Raw genomic sequence first — 24,266 nt, forward strand, 5'->3', positions numbered from 1 at the left:
CGCCCGTGTGCTAGACCGTGTCCTCCACACGGCTGAGACACGTGGCCGTGTCTTTGCCCGTGTGGCCAACACTTAGGCTATTTTCCAAACCTTATGTTGTCCTTAATTCTTTCTCATACTTTACATATTCAAAAATTGTCCATGTTCAATCATTATTATCTTACTACCATGCCACACATTCACTCCATGGCCACGACGATCTTGAATGGTCCTGGGGCATTCATCATGTACATATGCCATATACTTCTCATACATAGTGAACAAGCATAATTACATGACCACATCACAGGACATTAACACATACCATGGACAAATAGGCTTACAAGCCAAAATCATTATAAGCCACATCTCATGGCTAAAACATAAAAACACATATCAATAATTAAGTCATATCAGTTTGTTCAACTGCCGATAATTGATGCACATCCTCATTAACCGATCTTTCTTCCTTATGAACAACACTGGTGCTCCCCACGGAGACACACTTGGTCTAATGAAGCCTCTATCCAATAACTCTTGAATTTGGGCTTTCAGCTCCACCAATTCCTTTGGTGCCATCCTATAAGGTGCAATGGACACTAGTGCCATTCTAGGCAACAAGTTGATTCCAAACTCAACCTCTCGGTTCGGGAGCAAACCTGAAAGCTCCTCTGGAAAAACATCTTGAAAATCCTTGACGGTTCTAACTTTATCCACTGTCAGATCCTCAGTTTTCGATTGGCTTACAAATGCCAAATAAGCCTCACATCCCTTTCGAATCCACTTCTCAGCTCTCAATGTCGACACCGCATTAGACAGGTAATCCCTACGCTCGCCTATCACCAAAACCTCCTCATCCTTTTTGGACTTTAACATTATTAGCTTAGCAGCACAATCCAGAGTAGCCTTATGCTTAACAAGCCAATCCATTCCCAAAATGAGATTGAATTCTTCGAAAGGTAGCTCCATCAGATATCCAAAGAAAACTTTTCCTTGAGTTTCTATAGGCACATCTCTATATAGTTCATCTACCCTAACCGAGTGACCCAAAGGACTTAGTACAGATACCCCACTCACGGTCTCTTTAGAGCGCATCTCCTTGACCGTTTCCATTACCACCACTACCTTGCCCACGTCCTCTCGGAAACTGTGGTCCACCCCTCACTGGTTGAGCGACCCTCTACTCTAAAACTTGAACTTGATCTGATTCCTGGGGACAATCTTTAACCCTATGCTCCATAGATCCGCATCGGAAACAAGCACCAGAACTTTTCCGACACTCACCCATATGCATCTTCCCACAATTCCTACAACCCTGCGGTCTAATAGCATTCATCGGTACTGCTCAAACTGGCTCTATTACCCTTGTTCTCTTAACATTCTAGTTCATACCACCTGAAAGTCTTGAATCTCTCCTAAAATGGTTCTGATCTTTCTCACGATTCTGTCTTTCTGTATGCTTCACTTCCTCAGCTATCTTAGCTTTCTCCACTAAAGCAGCGAAGTTACGCTCCCTCTACGGAGCAATCAGCACCCTAAGTTCATCTCTCAGACCATCCTTAAAGCGTACGCTACACTCATACTCTGTAGTGACAATCCCAAAAGCATGCCGGCTCAGTCTTAGAAATTCAGACTCATACTCAGCCACTGACTTACTCCATTGGACTAGGTTCAGAAATTCTTTCTGGCGAGCATCCACGTAACTAGCCCCAACATACTTTCCTTTAAAGGCTGTCTTAAACCACTCCCAAGTCACACTGTCAGCAGGAGTTCCATCTCTCACCCTGAGCCACCACTGATAAGCCTCATCCCTGAGTAACGATATGGCTCCCTTCAGCTTCTGCTCCACAGAGCAATCCAAATCATCCATAATCTACTCTGTGACTTCTAACCAATAATCAACCACATTCGAAGCTACACCAGATATGCCCCTAAATATCTCTGCTCCATTGGCCCGGAGCTGCTCAGAAATAGACCCCCGAATTTTGTTTCCCGTACTTGCCCCAGCAACCCTTTTCAAAACTCGGAGCATTGCCTGGGATAGAGCATCATCCCCGGCACCTCGATCATGAGACTCTACCTCCGTTGCTGGTGGTACCGGTGCATCTACTGTCGGCACATGTCCTGAAGACGAAGATTCAGCCTGAGCATTACCTCGGCCACGTCCATGGCCTCTTCCACGAGCTGCTCGTGTACTCATTTCGTATTATCTGATGAAGAATTTTATGAATCAGTTTAATATTTCAATGTTCATTACAGATGTCTTATGAATAACAGTAATTCAGAGTTTGAGTTTGTTTCCTTTTGCGGTAGCCTAGCTACAGTATCAGTCTACTTATCAGAGTTTCTATAGTTCCAGTGCTACCCTAACTAAAGTACCATGATAAGCTTTTGTACAAGCATATAACAGATATTTCAGAAACAATCAGAAAGGCTCAGAAAAGTTACAGACTTGGGCCAGAGATTTGGTGTGCCACCTTCTAAAAAAACTTAATTTTAGAAAACCGATTTTAATCTTTAAAATCATCTATTTGTAAAGAGAAAATATTGGAAACATTTTCGAAAATAATTTATAATCAAGTTCCCAAAAAAAATGATTTTCGAAAACCTTTATTCAGTGTTTCTTTACAAACTCCTATTTTTAGACCCGTTTCACAGCCGAGTTGTTGCAACTTGGCTCTGATACCACTAAATGTAACACCCCAAACCTTGCCCAAACGTTATAGCCAGATCGACGTGTCACATGGTCTTACGACTTAGTATGCATTCTGTAACACCCCGAACCCGAGACCGACACCGGAGTCGAACACGAGATGTTAACAGACTTTAAACCCTTTATAAAAATATTTCTCAGACACTGCCAATCTGCGTACTAGTTGCTTTAAAAATCATATCTTGAGTTTCACAACTCGAAAATCAGTTTCGTGATTTTTCCCTGAAACTAGACTCATATGCCCATCTACATATTTTTTTCTAGAATTTTTGGTCGGGCCAATTAGTACAGTTTATTAGTCAAAGACTCCCATGTTACAGGGATCGACTACACTGACCTTTGTGCATTACGACCTGGATATCTCCCTACACAGAGCTTCAATACTGATGCCGTTTATTTCTATAGAAACTAGACTCAGAGAGGAATCTATCCATATATGGTATGACTCCTAATTGTCTCTGGTTAATTTATAATGAATTTCCAAAGTCGGAACAGGGAATCCAGAAACCGTTCTGGCCCTGTCTCACGAGAACCTGAATATCTCTTAACATACTGTCCATATGATCTTTTCGTTGTTTCTATATGAAAATAGACTCATCGAGCTTCGAATACATAATTTATTCATCAATTAATTCCACTCCTACTATTTTTAGTGATTTTTCAATCTCACGTCACTGCTGCTGCCAGCATCTGTTACGAAAGCAACTATGCCCATTTCGTGATTTCTCCTTGATCTAACTAGTAATTCGTCATACATATCACAAATTATGATCATGACTAGCCATGCCAAAGGCTAATCATTGTCAAACATCCCCCTACTACACTATTGCCATATCATGAACTTTAACACCAAAATAATCAACCATGACATATGGCATAAAAAGGTCGAATTATCAAGATTTACGACCTAACGTTATGAAACCAAACCCAACCGAACATTTATGCCATTTTCGCATGGCTAAAAGTTTACATACCAAAGTTCAAACACAACATAATAGCCTATACATGCCGAAATGTTCTCCTAAGCCGACTAAGAAGAAAGTACCAAAACTTGCTAGCCGGTGTGATGACTTCGACGACGGCACGATCACGCAAAAAGAGACGAGTCCAAGAAACCTAGAATAGGTGACAAGCAAACACCGAATGAGTATATAACTCAGTAAGCCATAAGCATTCCACAACCATCCATTAATAAAATTATCACAACAGGAAACAATGAAATGAGGTTAAGTACTCCATCCATACCAAACTATACCATAGTTCCTTAAACCCTATGGTTCAATCTCATACCAAGTCCTACATTGGCCTTTCATACATCATTTTATTTTCGTTATAATCATACAATTAAACGAACTTTCACCTATTCCACAATGAACCTTATGTACGTGACTTCAACTATAATCGTCACATAGGTTCAAAACTTACCAAGCTCAACTCCAAATATAAACATAGCGCCTATTAGCCATGAACTCAAGGTACTTACCTTTTCCGCTGTCCAAAATTGACTCGGTAAAGTTGCACCCTTCATGTAAATAATTTATAGAAAATATATATTGGGTTCGCACACATAGTGCTTAATAATCAACCGCGCACACTTAGTACCATGCACTTTAAACTCACACACTTAGTGCCATGCATTTCAAGTTCGCACACTTACCTTTTCCGCTGTCCAAAATCGACTCAATAATGTCGCACACTTAGTGTCCATAATGATTTAAAAGTATATATTAAGTCCGCACACTCAGTGCTATATAATCAACTCGCACACTTAGTGCTATATAATCAAACTCGCACACTTAGTGCTACATAATCAAACTCGCACACTTAGTGCTACATAATCAAACTCGCACACTTAGTGCTGTACAATTTAAACCCGCACACTTAGCGCCAATCTCATGATCATAAATGTTTATACCCGCACTCTTAGTGCCGAGGTCAACAACTCAATACATCTCACCTCTTTTCTCTTCATTCAACACTTTCATCACCACATACATACATGTATATAAATTTATCATTCCATTCGACATAATTACATAGACATTATGTCTATTTAGATCAATACAAAATATATGCTTGATGACTTACTTGTGTTGGGTAAGATGGTTCCAACTCGGCTACTCGATGATCTTTTCTTTGCCTTTGCTCGATTCTCCTCCTTTAACTCCTTGAGCTTAATCAATAAATCAACTAGTTTAACCGCCTTGCTAAATATTTACAATCCAATCACACATGCATATGTATGTTAGTATATTCGTCAATCACCCTTACTAATCACCCACTTGATCAATTATAGAGAATCAAAGTTAATATCACAATGTGTACCCTATATGGCCCATTATACATAATCAAATTTAACATCATCTATATATTTACTCATATGGCCGAATATACCTAATCATACATACACCTAACCAAAAATAATTTCTAGAATCTTTATATCATTTATACACTAGTAAAGCATCCTCTCCCTTTCCATCAATTTAGCACATGCATTACTCATTAACCTACAAAAATTGTATTCGGCCTTAGCACACAACTTGCTAGCCGATTCTTCCCCATCTAGCAACCAATGCACATATGTGCTCACTCAAAAATGCTAAAAAAAAAAAGAGATTCAAGAATCATCAATCCACCATCACATGCATCATTAACAAGCTTCATATTTAGCATGCAATGGCATTAACACAAACTCCACCTAGGCCGAATCTTAACTCATCTTCATGCCTCATCACCACAACATCAAACATCAAAATACCAACCAAGAATGTAACATGCATGGCCGAATATCATCTCCATCATTTAACAAAGTTTGAACCATGGCTAGGTAGATTTCAAACTTACAACTTAAAATATACATGAATCTCAAAGAATAATATCAAACATACCTCAATCTAGTTACATGCATGGCCAAACTTCCTCCTAATTCTCTTCCAAACCAAACATGAAGCAAGAACTCCTTCCTCCTCCCTTAAAATTTTCGGTCAAAAGAGGATGAAAAAGGATGAACAAGTTTTTCTTTTTCTTTCTTTAGCTCACGGCAATGGGGGGGGGAAACAACCACTCATTTTTTTGTTTTTCCTTTCTTTATTACCCATACTCCTTATTTTATTTTTTTCCTACATACCTCACTAGGCCAACATGTTCCCAACATGTTTCCACCCATAGCATGGCCAACCACTAGCTCAAATTTTGGGTAATTTGACATGCAAACCCATCATTTTCACAACATGCATTAATAGACCATTTTAAATTAGCCTATCATATTTTCACCATGTCTCATATCGATCCCTATTTAATAATTTCTCATGCAATTGGCAAAATTGGAGAATGAAACTTCCACATACTCATGTACACACATAATAAGCATAGAATATGGAAATTAATTATTTTTATGACTCGGTTTTGTGGTCCCGAAACCACTTCCTGACTAGGGTCAATTTTGGGCTGTTACACATTCGTTGGTTTAAGTGATTGGGGTGGTCTTTGTAAAAACAGCGGTTGAATGAAAAGCCAATTTATCAATCTTTAGGCTATCCATTTGTTGTGCTTGTTGAGTCTTGGAAACGTTCATTAATTCATAAAACCCGCACAGCCTAATACTAGTAGTTTCAACTTAGAAAAACCAACATTGCAGATGGTGTGGCCACTCCGAATCCCTCACAGCTCCAAGCCCATTATGGTTGGGGACTTCCTGTAGAGATGAAAATAAAGGGTGAGTTCGGTAAACTCAGTGTGTAACATAACCCAACCATAGCCCAAAACAGATCAAACCTCGGAGTCAGACTTATCTGGGCCTTGGCCCAGTACAGAAATCAGAATGAAACCCATAGGCCCATAGCAGATACAAAACAAATATATCATGAATGCAGAAATCCCAACCCAGAGCCATCGATAACACCCCCGTCCCAGCCTTACACCATGTGGGGAGAATACTCGACCCACCCAACCGCTACACACCACAAAAATTGCAACAAAGCTGCTAGATATTGTGACGAAGTCACCAAATACAGATATTGTGGCTAGGCCACCAGAACAGATATATATATGTGGCGAAGCCACCAGATTACAGCGAGGTTGCCAAATATTATGACGAAGTCACCAGAACAGATATATGTGGCGAGGCCACCAGATTGCAGCGAAGCTGCTAGAACACTTCCTCCATCAATATAAACCCATGTCCCATGCAACAGAAATAATATGTCATGGCATACGTATACAGAAACAGAACATCATGCTTTTGAGAAAAAAATAACCCAAGGGGTAAAATCGTCATTTTGCATGCATAAGGGTATTTCATTAATTATTACCTATTGCTAAGGTTTCATGCTCATTCTAATGTTTACCAAGTAATCAGAAGTACTTACCTCGTCCTTTTACCAAAGTGGGCCCGTTGGCCCATTGGCCTGTTTTTGGCCCATTAAGCCCAAAAATACTGTTGTGCACGAACATGCACACTCTGCACTCTAATCATCCAAATGCACCATATTCATTAACAACTGTCTCACGAGCACTCGAACGCTCGTGAGTTCACAAAATACCAACGTTTCGGTATTTCGGCTTTTACCGATTCAGTCTAAGGGAGAGTGTCGTTTACACACCTAGTTGATGACGATTGATGACAATATATCCCACGCGATAATCCTACAATCGATTACTAACACATTAGACTTACGAACTAGCAATAACTAACATAAATCCACGTCAACTAACCCAATCATCACACAAGTTAGTCATTTACGCACGAGGGGCAAAATAGTCATTTAACACCCTAGGGGCAAAATGGTAATTTTACCCCACAAGGGTATCTCTGTAATTCTACCCTATAGGGGTATTTCGGTGTTTCTACCCTATAAGGGTATTTTGGTAATTCTACCTTACAGGGGTATTTTAGTAATTTTACAACTTATCCACTTGGCCCTACGGACCCATTGGGACTACATGGCCCATTTCAGCCCATCACAGCCCGAAATAGTTGTCTTACTGTAGTTAATCCGGTTAGGAGACTGTAGTTAATCCGTGCTCCAAACACTCTTAGCTGATGCCCAATCCAAACGAACACGTCACAAAGCAAAAGGGATCAACCAAGAAGGGTATGCCTACTCTCCTCATGGTTTGCTCTATTTAAAGCTAGCTCTCCATCTACTCTTATGTTAGCTTCCCAATGTGGGATCCCTCCATCACCAGAGTTTAAAACCAACACCAACTCTTACCGTCCCAACATAGCAAAATAATCAACCATTGCGTGCCAAGAGATTCAAACCAAAGTCCTCTCACATGCCAACTCACACCACCACCACTAGGCCATCAACTCATTTGTGCCATATATCCAACACATTAAACTTTAAAGCGCACCTACTTGCTTTCAGATTTATTGAAAAGAAAAACCAAAATATATTGCAAGAGCCAAGACTTGAACCTTGGACCCCTTGCTTCCTCTATGGCGTCACTTCCTTGTCCCCTAAGTGGCGCCACCTTGCCACTACACCACACTCCTTTTTTGTGTCATCTTTTACTCCTTTACTCTTAAAATCCCAAACGCCAATTGCATCACCTATTCATAAAATTAAAATTCTTAAGACTACCACGGATTTGACTTAAGTTTGGGCCTTCCAAAGGCCCACTAACCTACTAATATATATATATTAACCAACCAAAACACACACAAATTTTAAAAATCACAGAAATACAGAAAACCCAAAAATTGGTGCGTTACAGCCCAAATAAAAGTTGAAACCACAAATGACCTTATTACATAACCAAAAACCCCATATAAAATTTAAATAAATAAGGTCAAAGTAGAACATCAACAACCGTGTGGCCATTTCTGAGTCCTTCGCAACACCAAATCGTCTAAGGCTGGGGATTACCTGCATAGTTGAAAAGAGAGGGTGATTTTACGAAAACTCAGTGTGCAATGCCCTATCAGTCAAACAGTAAACAATGCACACAGTAATAGTCGGGGCCTGAACCCTATTCAGTATCAATACAGTTTGGGCCTTAGCCCTATACAGTAACAGTGTGGGCCCTAGCCTAATTCAGTATCAATACAGTGCAGTCATGTAACCCATCCCAATCCAACCAACACACCATGTGGGGATTAAATCAACCCACCCAGCCAACACACCAATATCGCAACAAAGCTGCTAACAGTAGCACAGCAATGCTGTTAATAACAGTAAACATGGCAAAGCCACTAATACAGTACCTCTTCTAAATCAGGAACCCATCCCCATACAGTATGTTGTGTCATAAATATTACGTGTATGCAGTATGCCATACTCAAAACCAGTCATATAAATGCCATACACACATCAATTAACCTACCACTAGGGGTATAATGGTTATTTCATCGGTTAGGGGTAAAACAATAATTTTCCCCCTCAGGGGTATTTCGATCATTTAACTAGCTTTAGGGTCTCAGTACAGTTAACGACCCTTCAAAAGGTCACAGTCGTCTCGAACGACTTAGATAATCCATGTGGCCAAAACAGTGTAAATGGGCCCAAGGCCCATTATTCGGCCCAATTGGGCCCACACTTTCGTGTGGCCCATTTAGCCCAAATTCATTCGAGACTACGCGATCAACATAGCCTGCTCCATTATTTATCACTTACCGTAAATTTTATCAGTCTGGGCCCTACGAGCCCATTGGGCCTATCTCGACCCAACGAGGCCCACAACGGCCCAAGCCTACAAGAATGCTCGTGGCGGCCTCTACTATCTGTCGCCCATGATTGTGGGCTCAGTTTACTCCATGAGCATTCACATGCTCGTGAGCCCACAAATGCCGAAGTTTTAGCTTTTCAGCTTTCGCCGGTTCATAGTAACATAGTGGTGTGAATACACACCTTTATCCAACATCTTGACAGTAACAAAATTGGGTGTACGATTACACACCTATTTAGCGAGAAGCATATTATCCCACGTGCGATCAACCTACAATCCATCGATGCATACTTGTCAATTTCCTAATCAAAAGGGTTCATAAGTATTTCATCTCAAACCAACACTTACAACAAACCCTTGATGACTACAGTTCTGTCTATTATGCTAATCAGATGGCAAATACACCCTTCTCTATCGAGAAGCTAAGTTAACCAATAGAATCCATTAGCACCGAGCGAATAAACAGAAGGCTAATGGACATTCGACCAAAATAAGCATACTTACCCCCGTTACCGATTGAATGCCAAAAGAGGGATTTGAACACCTAGTAACATTTGACAACCTAAACACATGAGAAGGGTCAAAGAGTCAATAACCCTAAACCAAATCATTCGACTTCATTAGAGAAAAACGATACAAAAGAATCAAGAATGGGGTCAAGAAGTAAGAAATACTTACCGAAGATCAATTAATAGAAACAGTAGAATGAATAAATAGTCAGTCACTTGTCCGAGCCTAAATGCCTTAACAGACGTAAACCCAAGGTAATGAGAAGGGAGACGAATGAATAGAAACCATAACTGATAAGTAACACTTACCACCAAAATCGGTTGAAAGAAAGGGAGAAGGAGGTAAAGAAGATTCGACTACAGTAAAAGGAACAAGATTTGAGAGGAAGAGAGTATGAGTATTTGGCTTTAGAGAAAAAGAAGAGAAGAAGAAAATGCCCAATGCTCAATCGGCCCCAAAGAAGAAGGGTTAAGATACCACTTGAATACACAGCCAAAGCAAAACGAGAAACGAAAGAGTTTCACCCAAATACTATCAAACCCAAAAGAAAGAATTGAAGTTGCCAAAACCCGAGGCATAGAAATCGGAATTGTCCTATAGTTAGCTAACACCAAAAATCGGCATCCAAAGCCTATAGCCGTATTCCCTTATGCAACTAGGGTCCTCAAATTGGACTAACTTCCTCCCTACAAGACTTCAAATTCAGTACAACAACCCCCACACCTCAATCTCCTAATTCCTCTCCACAAAACTCTCCCCAATCCTCTCCATGATTTCCTCTTTAATATCCTTGTGACAGCCCAAAATTGACCCTAGTCGGGAAGTGGTTTCGGGATCGCTAAACCGAGTCACCGAAATGTTTGAATGTGATATTTATTGTCTAGAATATGTAATTATGAATGTGTGAAAATTTCAAGCTTCGATTTAGTCGATTGCATGTGAATTCAGTTAGTAGGATTTGTGTGACACTTTTGAAATGTGATAGGCTAATCTATAAGGATCTAATAGTGCATGTAATAAAAAGGGAGGACTTGCATGTCAAATTTCCCCCCTAATTAGTAGTGGCCGGCCATGCTATGAGTGGAAACATGTCACAAACATGTTATGTTAGTGAGGTATGTTAGGAAAAATAAAATAAGGAGTATGGGTAATAAAGAAATGGAAAAAAAAAGAAAGAATGTGTGTGAGTGTTCCCCCCATTGCCGTGAGTTAAAGAAAAGAAAAAAAAAATTGTTCATCCTTTTTCATTTCTTTTGGCCGAAAATTCTAAGGAAGGAGGAATTCATTTCTTTTGGCCGAAAATTCTAAGGAAGGAGGAAGGAGTTCTTGCTTCATGTTTGGTTTGGAAGAGGATTAGGAGGAGGTTTGGCCATACTTGTATCTAGATTAAGGTATGTTTGAGGTTGTGCCATGAGATTCATGCATGTTTTTAGTTGCTAGCTTGAGTTCTAATTAGCCCATGGTTCAAATCTTTGCTATGTCATGGGGATGATATTCGGCCTAGGTGGATTTTGTGTTAATGCCATTGCATGCTAAATATGAAGCTTGTTAATGATACATGTGATGGTGGATTGATGACTTTTGGATTTTCTTTTTAGCATTTTTGAGTGAGACATTAAGTTATTTGTTTAACCATGACCAAAATTGAAATGGTTTGGTGTTGTGATGTATTCGGCCATGGTATATCCATAAGTATGATTTATGCTTATTGCATGGTAGGTAAGATTTGTGTTTTGGATTTATGTTCATGTTTAGTTATAATCAACTTTGAGATTCGGCTCTTGCACATATATATATATGTTTGCACATGACGTATTGGTATGACATATACAATATCTCAAGGTATATATTTACATATGATGGTGTTTCGGTTATGGAGTACATGATGGATGCGTATTGAGTTATAATATGTAATGCATTAGTTAGTAAAAGGTATGCCATTTGTGTGTGGTATTGAGTATATAATTGGCCTCAACATAGACATGCATAATCGGCCACATGAATGAGTACATAGGTTGATGTGTTGTTCGGCCATAGGTAAGCATATTGAAGGCTTTATCTTGACTTAGAAAATTCGGCTAAGGAGAGTATTAACTAATGTGTTGAGTTTGATTCATGATTCCGTACATATGTGACTTTAATGTCTAATGAATATATGTGGGCCAAGTACCTTGAGTTCCTCTTTTCGATGCTCAAATGATTAAATCAATTTATTTGTTAAATTAAGCTCAAGAGTAAAGGGGAACTAAATCCGATAAAGGGAAGGAAAAAGTGGTCGAATAGCCATCGGAATCGTTCGACAACATCCGAGGTAAGTTTTCGAGTAATGGGACTTAAATTATGATTCGATTAGATTATGTCTTAAGTAAATCAAAATCATGCTCTTATATGTGGCTATTGAGCCGAAATTGTAAATGTGATAAGTGTCTTGTGTTTGAGCTTTGGTAATGAAAATGAAATATGAATGTGTCATGATTTATTGATATATGTGCATGGTTACTCGAATGATATCCGGGCTAAGCCCCGAAGGCTTTTGTGCTAAGCGACTACATCCGGACTAAGATCCGAAGGCATTTGTGCTAGCGACTATATCCGGGCTAAGTCCCGAAGGCATTTATGCTAGTGACCATATCCGGGTTAAGACCCGAAGGCCTTGTGCGAGTGGTTATATCCGGCTAAACCCCGAAGATGCTTGATTTGGGAACGAGCGATCTTGCTGTAAAAATTTAAATTAATACGCTCGTAAAATCCCAGCGATGAGGTATGTTTCGTGTGTGCTTTGAATTAGTTGATCCCTTACAAATCTGTATTCGCTCAGTCGATAAATGAGCTACCGGCCTTTGGCTAAGTTGATCTTTTGTGTATGAACATAAGGGTTGGTAATGTGAAGTAAGTATGATATTGAAAATTTGTGCATATGAAATTATCCGTTTAGCTATATGAATGCTATACTTTTGTTGTGCTGGAATCCCTTGCTCAAAACTTACTAAGCATAAATTGCTTACTCCGTTTCTTTGTTTCTCTGTTTTATAGATTTTGGCTCGTCAGCTTTCAGACTCGGGATTTTTGGAAGTCGAAGTCTCCCACACTATCAAAGCCCTCTTTTGGTGCAATTTTGGTTGAACTTTGAAATGGCATGTATAGGACTACCCTTTTGTCGTTGGTCATGTACCCTTCGGTTTTGTGTAAATTTGGATAGCCATGCGAAAATGGCTTAAATATACTTTGATCATAGCATTATAATCGTTTTGTATGTTGTCCGTCGAGAGGTATGGAAATGTTGGTAACGGTTAGCCATGGGAAGGGTTATTCTTGATCACTTTTGGAATATGTATGACAAACTCTAGTTGATCCATGGAGGATCATGAAATAGGTAAAGTTTACCTTAAAAAAACAGATGCCGGCAGCAGCAGTGATGTGGATGTGAAAAATCACTAAAAATAGTATGAATGGAATTAAATAGTTAATAAATTATGTAAACTAACCTTGATGAATCTATTTTCATAGGAAAGTAACGAAACGATCATATGGACAGTATGTTAAGAGATATTCAGGTTCTCGTGAGACAGGGCCAGAACGGTTTCTGGATTCCCTGTTTCGAATGTGGAAATTCATTATAAATTAACCAGAGATAATTAGAAGTCATGCCATATATTCATAGATTTGTTTTTGAGTCTAGTTTCTATAGAAACAAACGACATCAGTATTGAAGCCCTGTACAGGGAGATATCCAAGTCGTAATGCGCAAAGGTCAGTGTAGTCGATCCCTGTAACATGGGAGACTTTGACTAATAAACTGTACTAATTGGCCAAACCAAAAATTCTAGAAAAAAATATGTAGATGCATATATGAGTCTAGTTTCAGGGAAAAATCACGAAGCTGATTTTCGAGTTGTGAAACTGAAGATATGATTTTTAAGGTGACAGTGACGCAGTTAGCCAGCTTGCCTGGAAAATTTAAAATGGATTGTGCAAAGAAGTGATTTAAGTCTGCAAACCCCTCGTGTCCGACTCCAGCGACGGACTCGGGTACGGGGTGTTACAAAAATAATAAGCAATGTGATAACGTGCTATTTTCAAATTCTTTCTATTTATTCAAATTCTAGCTAAGCTGTTTTCTCGAGTCACAAACATTAAATTATTTATATCTAGAGTTAAAAGACTCCAAATCAAGATCCATTAATTTTCTTGGAAACTAGACTCATATTCCTTTTTATCATAAATTGTTTAGAATTTTTTTCCTAGCAAATAATTACAGTTTATTATTTAAACTTTCCCCTGTTTAGCTGTCTGACAGCTTCGACCTCTATCTACTAAAAATCAAATATCTCTTAGTACGAGACTTGGATAATGTTCCTATCTCTTTATATTGGAAATAGACTAATTAAGAATTTCATCATATGAATTTTAACTCATAATTAGTTTTTTATAATTTCTAGTGATTTTCCAAAGTTAGAACAGGAGATTCCGAACTCATTCTGACTCTATCTCACAAGAATTCAAATATCTCATCATATAAGATTCTTTTGCTACACCATTTCCATTATAAGAAACTAGACCCAATAAGATTTAATTTCATATTTTATTTAGTCTCTAAATAAATTTCTACTATTTTTGGTGGATTTTCAAAATAGGACTAATGCTGCTATCCAAATCGGTTTTGGTACAATATAATGATCACTATCATAAGATCATTTCCAACTAATCATAAACTTACCATTTCTTGGATCCCTTACTCATTTTTCACAATAGAGCTCAATATAAAATTCATTATTTCTCATGGGCATACTTAGTCATGCATTCCAAGTATAGGATAATTCCCTATCACATGCACTCAATCATCAAATTAGTCTTATGACAAAACATCATAGCACTAATCTTAGTTGAGCTCAATGATTCAAGAATTTCCATTATCATTTCTCATTTTGATCCCGTTGAATTTCTCGAGAATCTCGATGGATAGCCCATTTACCATCAAATCATACAAGTGATCATTTTCAAGCATGCACTTCCACGAACCTCATATCTTACGGCGGGATTACCAGTCCAGGCTAAATCCCTTGTAGTGACAAACACCCGTAATGAGTTCGGATCTAAATTACCAGTCCAGGCTAAATCCAGATCCTAATCAGATTACCCATCTGGGCTAAATCCAGAATGCACACATATTCTTCGGGAGGCTCGATCACTCAAGGAATACCCGTCCAGCCTAGATCCTTTCTATAATTGAGATCAACGGATTACCCGTCCGGGCTAAATCCTTTTTCTACAACACATGCAAGATCTCAAGTCATGTAAATCATGGTTTATCCATCAAATTTCCCTTCGACCTCAACCGGGACATTTATCATCATGCTATTATTAATAACATATTTCATTCCATCGTCAATACAATTATATGCATTCATAAAACATGCAATTAGGCATATTATGAGTTTACTTTAAGTTATTCAAACTTACTTGTCGAAATCTCATTAGGTACAACCGTGTAGCAATTCATACAACCCACGTAATAGTAATTTAACATTCAATTCACGTAACAATAATTTGCCATTCAATTTCACATTACACAACAAGCATTACATTTTCCATATCATGCACACCACCTATCAACTTCTCTTAAACATATTAAATCATACAATTTATGTCATATCAATAGAGAATTACAATTCATGCATGGTATTGCATTATTATTAACACACGAACTTACCTCAAATCCAGAAACGGTAATTTACCATTTTAGTCCATAACCTTGTATTTTCTCAGTTTAAGCCCGAATCTTGATTCCCTTGATCTATAATATCACATTTAGCTTACTAATTAGTCACATTATTCATATGGGTCTAAAAATCATATTTTTACAAATTTGCATTTTGACCCCTAAACTTTCACATATTTGCACTTTTTCCCCAATGCTCGTAAAATGATTTTTATTCAATTTATTTACATTTTAAGCCTATATGAATCATTTTCAAAACTATGGCAGCCCCGAATTTCCACTAAACATGGCCACTTTTACAACTTTTACAAAACGGTCCTTTCATACGTTTTCATCGAAAACCGCCTAGTAAAAGTCATTTATTTAACACTCAACACTCATTTTCTACCATTAGACATCAAAATACAAGCATGTCACTCATAGGTAAATTTTTAAACATAGACCCTAGCTCAAAATTATTGTGGAAATGAGTAGATCATGTTACCGAGATTTCAAAAATGTAAAGAACATTAAAAATGGGGCTCGCGGTCACTTACAAACGAGCTTGGAAGCTTGGCCAAACCCTAAACATGGCTGCTCTTGGTACATCCGACTGAAGCAAGAAGAAAGGGACACATTTGGGTTTTAAAATTTGTCTTTTAATTCATTTTACCCTTAAATAACCAAAATGCCTTTTTTACTATTCTTTCAAATTTTACCCAACCAATGTCATTTTTGTCCAACAAGTTATACAATGGTCTAATTACCATTTACAAACCTCCTATTTAAAATTTCATAACAATTAGACACCTCTAACATGTAGAACTCAACTTTTGCACTTTTTACAATTTAGTCCTTTTGACGAAATTGAGTGCCCAAACGTCAAAATTTTTGAATAAATTTTCACGAAATCATTTCATGAAATCGTAGACCATAAAAATATAATAAAATGAAATTTTCCTATTTGTGGTCCCAAAACCACTGTTCTGACTAGGCCCAAAATTGAGATGTTACATTATTAAAAGATAAATAACTTTTACAAAGTGATTTTTGATGAAAACATGATTTAGGGACTAAAATGAAAAGTTGTAAAATTTGATGAAAAATTCTAAAATTTTATGAATACATGTGTTGGAAAATTTGTAATGGGGCTTTGGTTAGGCTTGGAATAGGGAGTAATTTGCACAAGTTTCTTTTTTCGGGCCTAGGGACAAAATCAGAATTTATGGAAAAGTTAGGGGAGAAATGGAAATTTTTCCTAGGACGTAAATTGAGTTCATTTAAATATGGAATGCGTGAAATTGATGGTTAAATTCATTTATATAGATCCAGACAACACTAATTCCAGGTTAGATCGAGGAAAAGAAAAGATTTCAAATTAGTAGACTTTTATGTGAACAAGTGTTGAGGTAAGTTTGTGTAACTTAATCCGGCATGTAAATATGTTTAATTGAATGTTGTGTTGTATGGAATGTGATTTATATTGATGTACCTTACTTGAATGTTACAATGAGAAACTTGATGCATGCTTGAAATGGTGATAAAGGGGTTAATTCTCGATTGAATGTTGAATTCTGATGATTGATGCATTTTCCCAAAATTATTAAGGTCCTGCATTTGTTGCGGATGGGATTTAGCTCAGACGAATAATCCTAATGACCTCGTTATAGAAAGGATTTAACCTAGACGGGTAATCTCTGTAACAACCTGGTTTAAACCCTAGTCAGAATAGTGGTTTTGGGACCACAAATCTGAGTTAGAAAAATATTTTAATATTATTTTCTATGTTTACAACATGATTTGTGATATGTGTGAAAATTTCATGTGAAAATTTTATCGTTTGTGTGCTCAATTTTATAAAAAGACTTAATCGCGTAAAATGTAAAAGTGGCTAGCTATTTGTTAAAGTGCTATATTGTTATGTCTTAATAAATGTGAGGTCCTTATGATGTAATTAGACCATGGTTTTAATGAATGGACATAGGTGGACATGAGATACTAGAATTTTAATGTTATTACTAAGGTTAAATTAGTAATTAATGAAATAAAAGTTATTAAAATAAAACAAAATATGAAATGGCCATGCTTGTTCATCTTTTGGCTGAACATTGAAGAGAAAAAGAATCATTTTAGGGCTTTTAAAGTTTGGTACTCATTTTTCTTGATCGAGGTATGTATTTTGCTCGATTTTTGATAATTTCTATGTTTTTGAGATCTTTGCTTCGAATACTAGCTAGCCCATGCTTGAATTTTTGAATTGGTTGCGGTTTTTATGATTTTCCATTATTGGTAGCTTCAGATTTTTGTGGTTTGATGATGAAAAATAAATCTTTGATGATAGATTATTATGTTAAGTCATTTTTGACAAAAATGCTTATTAAGGATTAAATTATGAAATTTGCAAATTTAGGGGTCAAAATGTGAAATAAATGAAAGATATGGGCTACTAGAGGCTATATGAAAATTTAGATAAGTTTTGATATGGAGGGATTTTGTGAATTTGGTGTATTTGTGAAAATGGACTAAATTGAATAAATGTGGAACTTTAGGGGCTAAAATGTAAAAATGCCCAAATTGTTTGTTTTTGATAAAATTTATTGATTTGGTGATTAAATAAATTAATTTTGAATACATATAGATCTTGGAAGAAAGAAAATGGATCTAGATCAGGGGAAATCAAAAGTTGATGAATAGTCGATCCAATCTCTCTATTCCGGTTACGAGGTAAGTTCATATGTAAATAAATGTATTTGAATTGATTTATTCATGCTTATATAATATTGAAATGTAATTGATGACTGTGGAAGATGAATATGTGAAATTGAGAAAGCATCGACATTAATATTACGTCTGAAAGTCCCGTACGAACTATAGGAATAGAATAGGATACATATGTCATGACATAGGATTTTAAGATGTGATATCATGTAAGACCATGTCTGGGACATCGGCATCGATTTGGTATTCATGTGTAAGACCATGTCTGGGACATCAGTATTGTATATAAGTTTGTATAAGACCCTGTCTAGGACAGTGGCATCGATATTTGATAGCATGTAAGACCATATTTGGGATATGGAAATGTACAGACATTACAAGTTATCCGAGTATCCTTATCGATTCCAAACGGTTCAACGGGCATTATCGAGGATGGAATTAATATGTGAATGAATATCTGATTTAGGTACGTATGAAATGTACATGTTATTCAAGAATGAAAGGTGAGTATGTTATAAATGATGACATGTGAATTATAAGAAAATGAAATGTGATTATAGGCAAGTGAACTATGAACAAGTGAACTAAATGTGATTTATGAAATGAAATTGTGGTTTTTATGATCTTTCTATGAATGAATTGGTTTAATTTTATCTCATGTGTTATGATTATTTGTATATGGCTTACTACGCTCTTAAAAGCTTACTTTGTGTGTGTTTTTCATTGTTTTATAGATTATCTAAGCTACTGTGAGCTCGGGGGTTATCAAGGATCGTCGTCACACTATTGAATGATATTTTGGTACTTTTGAAGTTGTAAATATTAATATATGGCATGTATAGGCTAGTGATGTTATGATATGTGTTATGTGTATTTCCTGCCATGTGATATGGCATGAATATGATTGAGACTATAGGATTTGTTTTGGTATAGACTATGTGATGGAAAAATGATATAATTGATGTATATATATGGTCTTGTGTGAATGGCCATCTTGGTATGATTTGGTAGTTGAAATGGTAAGGTTTTGATATAATTTTGAGTTTGGTTAAATGTTGTTTGAGCCAAATGGATTGGTATGACTTTAGTACATGAAATTGGTATGCTTTGATATGAAATTGAGTATGAAATGGATTAGTGATATTGTGGATTCAATTATGCATGTTTGGGTATGGTTTTGGTTTCCAATTAGTCATGAATTATGCTTTGGTTGATGCTTGTAAGGATGATCCCTTTTAAGGTGACAAATTGGCTTTTCAAATGACATATTTTTGTCAACACGGGCAGAGACACGGGCGTGTGTCTCAGCCGTGTGTGACACACGACCATGTTACATGGTTGTGTGTCCCTTAGGGTACCCTTTCAAATTAAGTCAGTATGCCCTACAGGTTTGACACGGCCTAAACACACGGGCGTATCTACTGGCCGTGTGTATCATACGGACTCACCCAAGGCGTTTGACTGACTATGTGACATAAGTCAATATACCCCCTAATTGGCACACAGCTTGGCATAGGGTGTGTCATGTGGCCGTGTGGATAAGTCAGTATGTATGCCCTATTTAGCTACAGCCTAGACACACGGGCATATCTAATGCCGTGTGAGGCACACGCGGGCGTGTGACCTCTGTAACTTAGAAAAAAATTGTTAAGTTTTGAGAAATTTTATACGAGATCGGTTTAGTCCCGAACCTTCTCCAAAGCATGTTTAAGGTCTCGTATACCTATTTAAGGGACATTGTGAATATGATTGAATGTGATTTTATAATCTGTAAGCTATTTATGTGATATGTTTATAATATATTATGAATGGTTTGGTAATGCCTATTAACCTTAGTCCGGCGACGGATACGGGTTAGGGGTGTTATAATCCCGATATAATACCTCTCGAGTATACGTCATTGTTAGGGTTTAGCCTGGACTGGTAATCCTGTTATACGATATGTGGCTTGAGAGAGTGTTTCTTGGTTAATTGCCGTAATGGGTACCCTTGAATAAGAAATTGACGGATTATCGAATCGTACACTTTGAGTTTACTACTTGTGCATCTTTCAGGATTCAATGATTTAACGGACATAAAACTCTTGACATGGCATGGAAATTTTGAGATGAAATGATAATGACTTAAAGAATATTGCTTGATGAGCTCATCTATGTTACTTGATTGATATGAAGATTTTCATGACTAATAAGTTTGATTGAATGTATGTGATTAGGCAATTTAGCCAAATGGATGGAACTAACATTGTATGCCTAGATTTAATAAGCAATATTGGTAAGTTTAGTTTCCGTTATACGAACTTACTAAGCATGTAATGCTTACTCCATTTTCTTTTTCCTTATTTTATAATACTCGAAAGCTCGTGAAGGTTGGAAGATCATTGGAGCATCGTCTGTAACACCCCAAACCCGGCCTAGAAGTTAGGCCTGAATCTGGTGTGTCACATTGAAGTGCTTTTCGAAAACCATGTTTTCATTAGAAACCCTTCTTATTTGAAACATAGTACATTGAAAACTTATTAATTTTATTCCCAAAATTCCTTTTTACGAAAACGTGATGTTTAAAAGTTGAGTTGTGAAATCATAGTGTTTTGAAAACTGTTGTTGTTTTGGAAAATCGCTATCTACTTCTAACAATTATAAAACATAGTAGATAAAATCTAAAAGTCTAAAATAAAAACCAAAATTAAGAGAGGCCTTATTACAACCTAAATAATTTAAAAAAATACGGAACAGTAAATAAATAAATCTGAAAACATAAGCAGCGTGTGGCCATCTCCGAGTCCCTCGTAGCACCGATCCATCTATCGCTGGGGATTACCTGCACAGTTAATAAATGGGGTGATTTTACAAAAACTCACTGTGTAATCCCTAGCATCCAAACAGTCAGTTAAAAATAGAATTTAGAACCATTTTGGGCTTGAGCCCTATCCAGTAATAGTACAATCCAATCAGAATATATGTGGGCCAAAGCTCGGTTTATTAACATTAGGGTTTCAACCCATCACAGTCGCAATTGGGCCTAGCCCATCTTAGAATCAATATTAGTTGGGCCTAGCCCATATCAGAACCAGTATCAGTTGGGCCTAGCCCATTTCAATATCAAACCCATATGAATAATGCAAGATAACCCATCCAACCCTGCACTTGCCTCTGTCCAACCCTGCACTACCTGTGGGGAATAAATCACCCAGCCATCTCTAAACTTACAGTGTTAGCACTGGTTGCAGCACTAACTAGAGTCGTAGCAAAGCTGCTAATATCAGAATATGTGGCACAGCCACCAATACGATTTCTTCCTCCATAACAATATCCCAATCCCAAGTAGTATATCATGTATTCAGAATGTCATGAACAAAATTAGTCATACAAATGACAGACAAATTAGTAATTTACCCTCGAGGGGTAAAACAGCCATTTTACCCTTTAGGGGTATTTTGGTCATTTTACAAAATTTGGGGTCCCAGTACAGATTACAACCTCATAGATGGTCTACCGTCACCTCGAGCGACTCAAGTAACCTAGATGGTCAAAACGGTGAAAATGGGCCCAAGGCCCATTACTCGGCCCAAGTGGGCACATACGCTCGTGTGACGCAATTAGCCCAGGATTAGCCACTGCTATACATACTACACAGGCTAGTCCAAAGTTTTTCCCATATAGAGGAATTTATCCATGCAAGGCCCATAAGCCCGTTGGGCCCACACAGCCCACTTGAGCCCATTGAGGCCCAAAATGGCCTATGCCACGTGCACGACATGACAAGCCCCACTGTTTTCCACTTAAATGTCAGATTTACACAAGTGGGCCCACGGGCCCATCAGCCCAATCGGTCCATTATGGCTTAAGCCCATGAACTCATTCATGGCGGCCTTTTCTACCGTACACCCACGTTTCGTGGGCTCGGTTTACTGTGCGTGCGATTGTAGGCTCTAAGCCCCTCCTTTCGACTTTTCAGCTTCTCGTTATTTGGCATTTTAGCATTTGTCGACTTATGGTCAAATCAAAGTGTGTGTGGAGGATTCACACACTCTTTCAGCTTTTGACCGATTATCAAATACGGTACTACTACACCAACACTTGCCTTACTTGAAAGATAAGATTAACCCTGAATGAATTGTTAGCAAAGGCTGAATACCACTCCTTGACTGAACTTCATACAACTGAACTCCTTTAACCTATATCGATATCAATTACATATAGATTGAACCAATATAATCACTTATCGTAAACGTGAAACCGGTTATGGAAATAAAGCAGTCATCCCTATTCCCGAAGTGAGAATCCAAAAGATAGGCAAGGTTCAGTACCCACACGCTCTTAGCCATAAATGTCAGTAATAAGGTATAAGAGATAGGGAAAAGAAAAGAACAGAGAGGGAGACAAGCACCTACCGATTGCCCAATAATCAGTTGCAAAAGCCGAAAGCAGAGATAGGGAAAAGGAGTTATGCTGCCACTATCACAGTACCAAAGGGTGAAAAGGTTATAAGAAGAGAGAAGAGAAAAGAAGAAGTATTCAGTAAAGGATCAAAAGAAGGGAAAGATGATAAGAGAAGTGGTTAACAGATAAAAAGAGGTGTAGAAAGAAAAGAGATACAAGTTATTCGGTCACCAACAAACTAGAAGAAGGAGGGAAAGATGGAGAAGTCGGCCAAAGATGAAACCAATAGTTAAAACCCGAAAGTGCAAAAAAGTGACAGAACTAATTGGTAAAAGCCGAATAAGCAAAATGCAAAAACCTGAAAGAAAACCCCTCCTCAACACTATTTGACCACAAGAAAAACAATAGCTCTTGAGCACCCTTAGCCAAATTTGTCATACACAAACCTCCCCATTTGGCTACAACTCTCCCAATTTCAATCTCCTTGATTTTCTCCACAATTCCCTCCTCAATGTACTTTAGTTTCCCCCAACTTAAATTCAATTGAACAACCATGACCAGTTCAAACTTCACCCTTTTACCAAGTCCACAACAACCTCAGGAGTGTTTAAATTGTACAGCACTAAGTGTGTGAGTTTAAAGTACATGGCACTAAGTGTGCGCGGTTGATTATTAAGCACTATGTGTGCGAACCCAATATATATTTTCTATAAATTATTTACATGAAGGGTGCGACTTTACCGAGTCAATTTTGGACAGCGGAAAAGGTAAGTACCTTGAGTTCATGGCTAATAGGCGCTATGTTTATATTTGGAGTTGAGCTTGGTAAGTTTTGAACCTATGTGACGAGTATAGTTGAAGTCACGTACATAAGGTTCATTGTGGAATAGGTGAAAGTTCGTTTAATTGTATGATTATAACGAAAATAAAATGATGTATGAAAGGCCAATGTAGGACTTGGTATGAGATTGAACCATAGGGTTTAAGGAACTATGGTATAGTTTGGTATGGATGGAGTACTTAACCTCATTTCATTGTTTCCTGTTGTGATAATTTTATTAATGGATGGTTGTGGAATGCTTATGGCTTACTGAGTTATATACTCATTCGGTGTTTGCTTGTCACCTATTCTAGGTTTCTTGGACTCGTCTCTTTTTGCGTGATCGTGCCGTCGTCGAAGTCATCACACCGGCTAGCAACCTTTGGTATTTTCTTCTTAGTTGGTCTAAGAGAACATTTCGGCATGTATAGGCTAATATGTTTTGTTGAAATTTGGTATGTAAACTTTTAGCCATGCGAAAATGGCATAATGTTCGGTTGAATTTGGTTCTAATGTTGGGTCGTAAGTCTTGGTAATACGATTTTTATGCCATATGTCATGGTTGATTATTTTGGTGTTAAAATTCATGATATGGCAATAGTGTAGTACGGGGATGTTTGACAATGATTAGCCTTTGGCATGGCTAGTCATGATCATAATTTGTGATATGTATGACGAATTACTAGTTAGATCAAGGAGAAATCACGAAATGGGCATAGTTGCTTTCATAACAGATGCTGGCAGCAGCAGTGACGTGAGATTGAAAAATCACTAAAA

The sequence above is a fragment of the Gossypium hirsutum genome, chromosome A07, assembly GCF_007990345.1.
Source record: "Gossypium hirsutum isolate 1008001.06 chromosome A07, Gossypium_hirsutum_v2.1, whole genome shotgun sequence".
Taxonomy (NCBI): domain Eukaryota; kingdom Viridiplantae; phylum Streptophyta; class Magnoliopsida; order Malvales; family Malvaceae; genus Gossypium; species Gossypium hirsutum.